Raw genomic sequence first — 9,634 nt, forward strand, 5'->3', positions numbered from 1 at the left:
GGCCCACAGTAATAGGTGAGCAGGGGGAGACTCCTGAGAGCTGAGCTGAGGGCACAGGCTGAATAGTTTCCAGAAAGGTTACCGCTACAGAGAAACCCTTATCACATGGTCCCCTGGTATCAAAAGAACAATTGGTGACCCAAAGGCTCCAAAATCAAGACAAGAGTCTGATCCCCACCACAGTGTTCACTCTTATGCATGGTGGATTGTGCACAGGAGGAACAGACCCAGTGCACTCTGGGAACAAGAGAACAGCCATGGTCTCACACACAAAGTCAGCAAAGGAAACACGCAGATGAGAAGGTTTTTCTCATGGTGGGCACAGTAGCAGTGCTGGGCAGCCTAGCTCAATAAGCTTCTCAGTGCATTGTTAGCAGCAGATACACGCTGAGGGTTTCCAAAGGGAAGATCAGCTCAGCCAACAGCAGATGAAGAAAGCATCCAGAGGTCAGCAGATGCTCACCTAAGCTTTGCAAAAGTGGAAACCAACCCAGAAGTCAGAGAATACGGGTGAGTCTTTAGACCACAGCAATTGCATCTGAGCGGAATGGCAGGTCTAAGTGCTAAACAATGACTAGAGGAGATTTACATTCAGAAAACAAGAAAGCTTACAATGAGGAGAATCCAGTCTCTGGTGAGCCAGGGTTATTGCGATCCTGCAGCAGGTGTTACCACCTGACCCCATCTGTTCTCCTACCATCCAAGGAATGTTTTTTTATCAATTATTCTGTACCTAAAATTTTTAATATGTCTAGAAACACTTTTAGGAAGGAAGGAATATGACTTTGTATCAAAATAGTTCTCAAATGACACTGTTGGTGGCTGAGGGGTCCTGGTGCCAGACTGCTTATATTAGATTTCTTTAATCACATTTTTAACTTGACAAATAAAAATTGCATTTAATTATAACACACAACATGATTTTTTGCTTCATGTGTACAGGAAGCATGACCAAACCAAGCTAATTAATATTTTAATTGTCTCAGATACTTTGTATATTAACATCTAAAATCTCTCAGCAAATTTAGTTATAAAATACAATGTTATTAAGTGGGATGTGGTAGCACACTCCTGTAATTCTAGGACTTTGGAGGCAGAGGAGAGAGGACCAGAGATTCAAGATCATCCTTGGCTGCATAGGGAGTTTACCACCATCCTGGGGCTATATGGGAAGGAAGTGTTTTCTCTCTCTCTCTCTCTCTCTCTCTCTCTCTCTCTCTCTCTCTCTCTCTCTGCCAGCCTGACTTCAATGTCTCTGACAAATAAATCCTATCGTTAATTATGTTCTAGTTTAATTATGTTTCACTTAGGAAACAGTTCACCCCCTATAGGTAAAAAAAAAAAAAAAAAAAAAAAAAAAAAAAAAAACTGTAAGGGAAAGTTATAAAGTGAATATTTTGCTCTTTGAAACTCCTTGTACATGGCCCCTGAAAAGATGAGCACACTCCAGTGGAAGGCCACAACCCCAAGAATATTTGGGCTGCACAAATTTTCTTCTGGAAAAAAATGCCTCAAAATTTGGCCAGAAAGGAAGTGGGGTAGATCTGGGAAGAACAGGAGAACTAGAGGGTCAAGACAGATTAAACTATCAGTGATTGTATTTGTCAGGGCTCTCTAGAGAATCAGAACTGATCAAACTTATTAGGATGGTGTACTGACTGGTTTTGTGTATCAACCTGACACAAGCTGAAGTTATCACAGAGAAAGGAGCCTCCCTTGGGGAAATGCCTCCATGAGATTCAGCTGTAAGGCATTTTCTCAATTAGGAATCAAGGGGGGAGGGCCCAGCCCATTGTAGGTGAGCTGGTAGTCCTGGGTTCTATAAGGAAGCAAGCTGAACAAGCCAGAGGAAGCAAGCCAGTAAGTAGCACCCCTCCATGGTCTCTGCATTAGCTCCTGCCTCCAATTCCTGCTCTGTGTGAGTTTCTGTCCTGGCTTCCTTTGGTGATGAACAGCAATGTGGAAGCGTAAGCTAAATAAAGCCTTTCCTCCCCAACTTGCTTATTTGGCATTATGTTGTGTGCAGGAATACAAACCCTAAGACAAATTGATACCAGCATAGTGGGGTATTCTGTGACAACCTGACCGTGTTTGGGGGAGGGCTGTGGAAGGACTTTGGAACTTTGGGCTAGAAGAACCATTGGGATGTTAAGAGCTCTGTGGGATGTTTGTAGGGACTTGTGGGCATATTTGGGTGTATGCCCAAGAATGGTATAGCTGGGTCTTCAGGTAGATCTCTTTCCAGTTTTCTGAGAAACCTCCAGATTGATTTCCAGAGTGGCTGTACCAGTTTGCAATCCCACTAGCAATGGAGGAATGTTCCTCTTTCTCCACATCCTCCCCAACATGTGTTGTCATCTGAGGGTTTGATCTTAGCCATTCTGATTGGTGTAAAGTGGAACCTCAGGGTCATTTTGATTTGCATTTCCCTGATCACTAAGGACTTTGAACATTTCTTTAAGTGTTTCTCAGCCATTTGAGACTCCTCTAGTGTGAATGTTCTGTTTAGCTCTACACCCCATATTATGACTGGGTTGTTTCCTTTTAGGAGATTAGCTACTTGAGTTCTTTATATATCTTTGATATTAGCCCTCTATTAGGTTAGTGAAGATTTTTTTCCCAATCATTTTTTGTCTTAATGAGCAGTCTTCACCTGGAAATCCAGAATCTTGGTCTTTTGTTAAGCTGCTGTTGGTTCTAATACCATTTCTAGATAGAGGATCAAGAATGTTACACACACCCCTCTACTTCCCACCATCTGCCTCCTTGTCAGTTTTCAGCCTGCCTATTAGACTACAGTATTCCCACTAATTGTCCTGATCCTTGCTGTCTAGTGTGGGAAGTAAGTTCCACTTGCTGTCACACTCTTTTCAATACAGAGATTGGCATGAAGCATCATCACAATTCAGCTGAGAGGCTGACCGAACTCCCTCAGCACACAAGATTGAGAGGAGTCCTAGCTGGGACTGAAGCCTGGACTTTCATCCCTTTCCAGGCAGATGTGAGGCCTGGATGAAACACAACCTGTGAGCAGCAGCCGACTAGCTGCTGACCACTCTGTGTGTCTGACCACAACCCTTTGAATCTCTTCATGCTGTACCTTAGAGGGTTTGGACCTGCATGTTCCCACTCAGGAAAGAAGAAATGGCATCTTGTTCCAAGCCAAGGCTGAATCAGGACTGTTGTGTGCACTATCATGATCAGCCCAACCAGCTTTCTAACTTCAGGCCATTCCCATGTCCATAAACATTTATGAATATCCATAGACACCACTGTCTTTGCTAAGGACCAAAGAACTTCCATGCACAGCAACAGTTGATAAGAAAAGACTAGAGATCTATGCAATGGAAACTCCCAGGATTCTGTAGGGTGACCTGCTAAGACTCCTGGCAGTGGGGGATATAGAGCCTGAGCTAGCCATCTCCTGTAACAGGCAAGACTCCCAGAGGAGGCATTGGAACACCAATCCATCCCCAAAACCTAAGACCTACAGTTTGTCCTGTCTACAACATATGCTAGTGTAAAGGTAGCACAGGAATTGTGAGAGAGGGCATTAACAACTGTTGCAGGTTGAGACCCATGCCACGAGAGTTATCCCACCTCTGACACTGCTTGGAAAGCCAGTATCCAATGGCCATTGCCTGACTTTGTGACCAACTCCTCCTACTGGGTTTCCTTATCTAGCCATTAATAGGAGAGAAGGTGCCTAGGTGTAATGTAACTTAATATGGCATATTTGATTGATACCCATGGGAGACTGCCCTTTTCTGAAGAGAAATGGAGGAGGAGTGGTTGGGGGGGGGCGGGGAGAAATGAGGGGGAGGCTTTGGGAAGAAACAAGGAAAGAAAACCGAGGTCAAGATGTAAAGATTAATTAAAAAGGAAAAGGAAAGACTGTCATTTCTGTTCCAGAAATTGGCCCAGGGGAACTCGTGAAGGTTCAGCTTCTCTAGCTTTCCGGATGGCTCAGCTGTGTGAGGGGTAAGCACAGGATGCTTACTGCCTGTGGAGCAGTGCTTGACCAGTGGGGACTGAAGATGTGTGCATGCACTTCCCTGGTGCAGGGTCTCTATGCTCAGGACACATGGGTGTATGAACAAAAAACAAACAGCTATTAGTCCTGTCCTCTAGAGATAATCTCCAACACTATTTTGATATAACCACTTCCAACATTTTTTTAGTTTAGCTACATACTGCCCCAACCCAAGCTGCTCCATGCTTGGGGGCCAAAATGTCCTGGACTGCTCTGTTGCTCCGGTCCAAGGGGTCAGGGTATTGCAAGGAAATCCCAGGTATTTATAAGCACAAGCAGGGGAACACAGCTGAAGGTACTTTACCACGTGCACCATGCAGCTGGGGTCACTAAACAGCAAAACAAGATATGTGGGATAAACAAGATGTTTGTCAGTGTGCTCAGCTGTTGTAGGCTGTTGAAAAACAAGTCTCTAGTCAGGGTATATGGCTCAAGATGGCAGCAAAGTTGATAATCACTTTCTGCTAAAAGTCAGCTCCCAACAACATATCATATATAATTACAACTGAGATTCTACTATGGAGAAACTTTCATAATTGCTTTTTGAAACGTATTGTATTAAATTTTCCTATATTATTAAATGTGTTTGAGAACAAATTCTTAATTATTAAAACATTTAGTCTTATAAATGTGCCACTTAAACTCTGTTCCATGGACGAGACCCCAGTGTGCTTTAACATTAAGAATGTCGAGATGCAAATCTGTAGACACCAGTCTTCACACAGGTCCCTTTCACTTCTTAAGGAATTCCTGGGAATAACTTGGTCACAGGGATTCACCACGTCAGCAGAAGCCATGGATGTTGCCAGCCTCAGTCTCTGGTTGGTGTCCCCATGCTACCACAAGCTCTCCTCCAGCCACTCCTTTTATGGGCAGATGGTGTCCTTATCCTGCTGTGTGCTTTCTGCCAACCATTCCTCTTGTGGGTGAATGTCTGTACTGAGCAGCCATAGGCCTGGGGCTTTCTGGTGGTCTGCATAGAGCAATTTGTGGATAGATGGATATTGATCAAGCTGGCTTTGTGATAGTATCTCTTATTGTTGCTCCTGGCCATCTGTTCTGTGGCACTGACTGAGAGGCAATCCCTTTTGCCTCCCCTTAGAGCTTTACAGATGGGAGAGCTCTTGTCCAGATAAACTCTGCTAAAATTTTTTGACCCTAGCTGTCCTACCTGTACCACCTGTGTAAATCCCAGCTGAAGCTGATTCGGCATCTTTGTCCTCAGGGACATTGATCAATAGCTGGAGAGATTCTATCTGGGTGTGTAGAGGGTGTTGCTACTGACATCTACTGGAGAAAGGCTAGAAATACTTTAAAGATCCCACATCCTGTTTGCAATATAATATGTTCCCAGTGATTCTGAATCAATAAATATACATCAACATTGGTATAGGGTTAGTAGTTAAGGAATGAGCAATGGCTCAGTGGCTAAGAGAGCTAGCTGAGACAGGCAGCATGAGGACCTCAGTTTGAATCCCCAACACCCTTATAGAAAATGGGGTGTGGCTAAGTGTGCCTGTAACCTCAGCACTTGAGACAGGAGCACCTTTGAGACGTGCTGGCCACCAATGTGGATCCATGTTTGTTGAGGACACTGTATTAAAGATTCTGGCAGACAGTTGTAGAACAATACATTTGATATTCCCTTCAGATCTGCTTGTGCATGCATGGGCAAACACACCCATGTACACACATGTGCATACACTTTTTATACTCTCTTACACACACATCCTTACTCACTGAAAGACAGAGAGGAAGAAAGAAATATTAAGATAAGGAATGGATATAAATTTTTTGTTTAAGCTAGAAATATTTAGTTTTTCTTTGGTTTTTTTCTTCTCTTTGTCTGGTTCATTCTGTATCTTTTTGTCTCTGTCTGCTCCTTCATACCACCTTCAAGTCCCATAAACCCGCTTCCAAATCCTAAGTTATTCAAGGTGTGAATCAGAGTGTTGTGCTCAGGAAGAAAAGAGCAGTTGAGAAAGGAGACACACATTGCAGCCTAAAAATCTGAGTCTTTATTGAGGTTTATAGAGATGGTGACCTTTAGGAACCTTCTGATACCTGTAAGAACCTTCTAGAAGCTAAGGGATCCAACAAGGCTTCAGTGGGAATTACAGACAGGCCAGATCACATGGCAAACAAAACGTGCTGAAATCCTGTTCCAGATTTTCTCACAGACTGGCCCTGAGCTCCAGAGTTAATTCTCCCTCAAGATTTTATAGATCTTGAGGGAGATCTGTAATGGGAGATTCCGGTGAAGACAGCAGGAAGCTTGGCATTCCCATGTACATAGGATGCAATGCCTAGGGCTATCCCAGCGCACAGGAGAGGTCCTCCAGAGTCTTCATGTTAGGGGCGGGGCAGAGAGGAAACACATGAATGGATAGGAGAGGCCTCTACCTCTACCCACCCATTTCAGCTTGCAGTTAGGTCTGGAGCCTGATGCCACATCTTACGTTTAGAGGACAGCCAACCTATCTTCCTCATATCATCCTATGTTCTCTGCACAGCTGACTGAGTAAGCCAAGATAGACCTGGGAAGATGGATGCTTTGTTTCCTCACTTGGTGATTCCCAAACACTGTGATTAACTGACAATCTTCTGCCTCAGCCCTTATAGAACTCTGGCTCCCAGGAGGGCTTTTAGAAAACCCTGGTAAGAGGATCACCTTGTATACATTTTGCTTCTTCTTGGGGTTGCCCACACAGACATGGGAATTGGGTCAAAAACTGGTGAAGTGTTTGTAGGCTTGCAGCTCCAGGAGTCTCATCTTTACTTCCTGCACTATGTCTGAGCTGGTTCACTCATGTTTGTTCTGCCCCAAACAATTGCCCTGATCATTAATCTGCATTTTTCTTTCTCAGAACCAGTATTTATTGCCCAAGGAAGAGATAGAAAGAAGAGCAAGTAAAAAAGGAAGTTGACTATAGGATAGGAGCCCAGGGACTTCAACCTGAGAGTAAAGAGATGGAAGGACCATGTCCTCAGACTATGTATACAATTTAGTATCATTCCATTAGATACATTGTTACTCTCATAGAAAGCCCATTAAATACTTAGTACTGTTTCAACTTGTTGACCTTATCTTTAGCTCTTGTGGTTTAGAATTATATTATTCTGCCTTCAAATTAAGGGTCCTTTCTGATCAACCATCCAAAGAAAAGCATTTTGTTATTTATGGGGGGAGAGATACAGGTTTGAGGTAAGTAAATTTCTCTAGAAGTCTAGGGTGATTCTGAACTGCAGTCTATAAAGTCATTGTCTGAGAGTGAACACTTTTTACTTTTTTGTTAAAGTGTCTAGGAAAATGCCACTATTTACAAATGTTGAATTGAAATTGAGACCAAGAGCACACTACCTCTAACTATTAAAATACATTCCAAGTACCAGCTTGGGCTCCCCTGACTTGGAGGAGGGAGTCTACAGAAGTCGATGCTACATAGAGGAGTGTCATTCCTCTTGGAGATGAACAGAAGGTTGAGTTCATACGTGGGAGCCTACAGAGAAATAAATGCTTCCCACACACTGTTCTGCTGTGCCCTTGTGTCATCTTGGGATCAGGAGCACAGTGACCCATATTTTAGTATCGTTAGCTGAGGTGCTCTCTGCTGAGCTCATTCACGTCTCTGAGCCTCTCAAGAGTAAGACATGTATACACACTTCTAGAAACCCTTCCTGCACCTGAGCATTCCTTTGGTCTCTAGGGTTGCAACATGAACTACACAGTGATCAGTATAATTAGATTTTCATGTGAGCAATAGCAGCAAACATATCCCAAATATTGGATGGGACATTTCCTGAAAACTGATGTCTGTCTAAAGACTGGATTTAAATGCAAGTCCTGTTTTCATTTGCTAATGCTGAGAGCTGTCCTCTGACACTGCATCTCTAGCAGGGAAGAGGAGGATCTGGAGCTGGAGAGGTCTTGCCTGGTGGCTCGGCATCAGTGAGACCAAACTCCAGAGGCCAAGGCAAGGTTTTTCTCTTGTGTAGTTGAAAATGGAGAGGTCGGTCATGTAGAACTAGGGTCCCGGCTCCACAACACCATGGCGCAGGTGTTGTTTCTTGGCTTGGCTGAAGGTGAGGGAGGAGATAAGGTTCAGTCTCCATCATGGCATCAACCTCAGAATCACTGACCCCATGATTTTCCTGGATTCTCTTTGTCTGCTACAGTTTCCCAGAATTCTGCTTTCTCTGCTGCCCACCATTGTCTGCTTTATATGTTGTATACTGAAGAGTTCAATTATGGTTTGAAGAGCACAAAGCCAGGAGTGTGACTAGTTAGAAAGCAATGGGGGTCAGGAGGAGATCCTGCCTTTACTTAAGGCAGTGACTGATGACCCCTGTTGTTTCGTTGTCTCAGGGAAGTCATGTCATGTACCCTTCTCGTTGCCTCTGTTAACTGTTTAAAGACACAGTTCATGATGGAAAGACATTTATGGCAGGACTGGGAAGGGTGAGTCACACTGCATCAGAGGACAGGAAGTGCAACTCTAACATAAAACTTCATGACCAGCCTACAGCAAACAACTTCCTCCCACAGTATTGAACCTCTTAGGGTTCTATAACCTTCCAAAGGCAGTACCACGAGGTAGGAAACCAATGTTCCAAGACATGAGCCACAAAATTTGTTCAAAGGGGTTGCTCAATTCACAGCTTAACATTTTAAATGAAATATACTCAAAATTTCAATCATCTACAACATTGTAAGGCTGTTGGGAAAACTGGACTATCACAACAGAACATGTTATAGAGTGTATGCAGTTCTGTCAGGAACAGCTGCCAACCAGGAGGGGTTCGTTCCCTCTCTTCCTCTCCCTTTCCTTTCCTTTTTCTATCTTTTCATCCTCTTTCCCTTCTGGCCTGCTCCCTCCTCCCTCATTTTTTATTGGAGACATGCTTTCATGTCGCCCAGGTTAGCCTTGAACCCCATTTGTAGATTAGTCTTTGTCTTGAATCCTGCTCCTCCTGCCTGTGCCTCCCAAGAGCCAGGGTTACATGTGTGCACCATTGTGTCCAGTTTACTATTTCTTTCTTAGGAGATAATTTAGTAGTGTGATGCTAGAAGTAATAAATGTTCAAGCTATATTCTGTGCACAAAGGGGACTCCACGCTAACATTTAATAGCTTTGCATTATAAAATGAAAAGTTGGGCAGAGTGGTATATAACTTGAATTTTTCAAGGCCTACTTTTAATGATGGTTCTTAAACATTTTAACCTGCCTTGTAGCCCACCATCCACTAGAGGTAGTGGGGGAAAAGGATTCAGGGAAGAGTGGACCTGTTTAGAAATAGTTCTTTGGAGCAGATCCTCCCTGTGTTGTCAGGAAGTCAGCAGTTCAGCTCACAGGACAGCAGTAGCAGCCAACACTGGCAAACAGTTCATGGATATTCCAGCAGTCAAGCTAGGTAGAGTCGGGATAGCAGCAGTGGTTTCATGACCTAACAGGAACAGCCAGGTCTCAGCCGACTTGGCATTAGTCAGCAGAAGAGACCAGGGCCAACAGGAACTACAGGAACAGTTCTTGGCTATGCCTCTCTCAGGGAAGTGAAGAACCCTGAAGGCCAGAGACCAACAAGCATTGCACAACTAGCTCT

Source organism: Arvicanthis niloticus, chromosome 3 (assembly GCF_011762505.2).
Source record: "Arvicanthis niloticus isolate mArvNil1 chromosome 3, mArvNil1.pat.X, whole genome shotgun sequence".
Classification (NCBI taxonomy): domain Eukaryota; kingdom Metazoa; phylum Chordata; class Mammalia; order Rodentia; family Muridae; genus Arvicanthis; species Arvicanthis niloticus.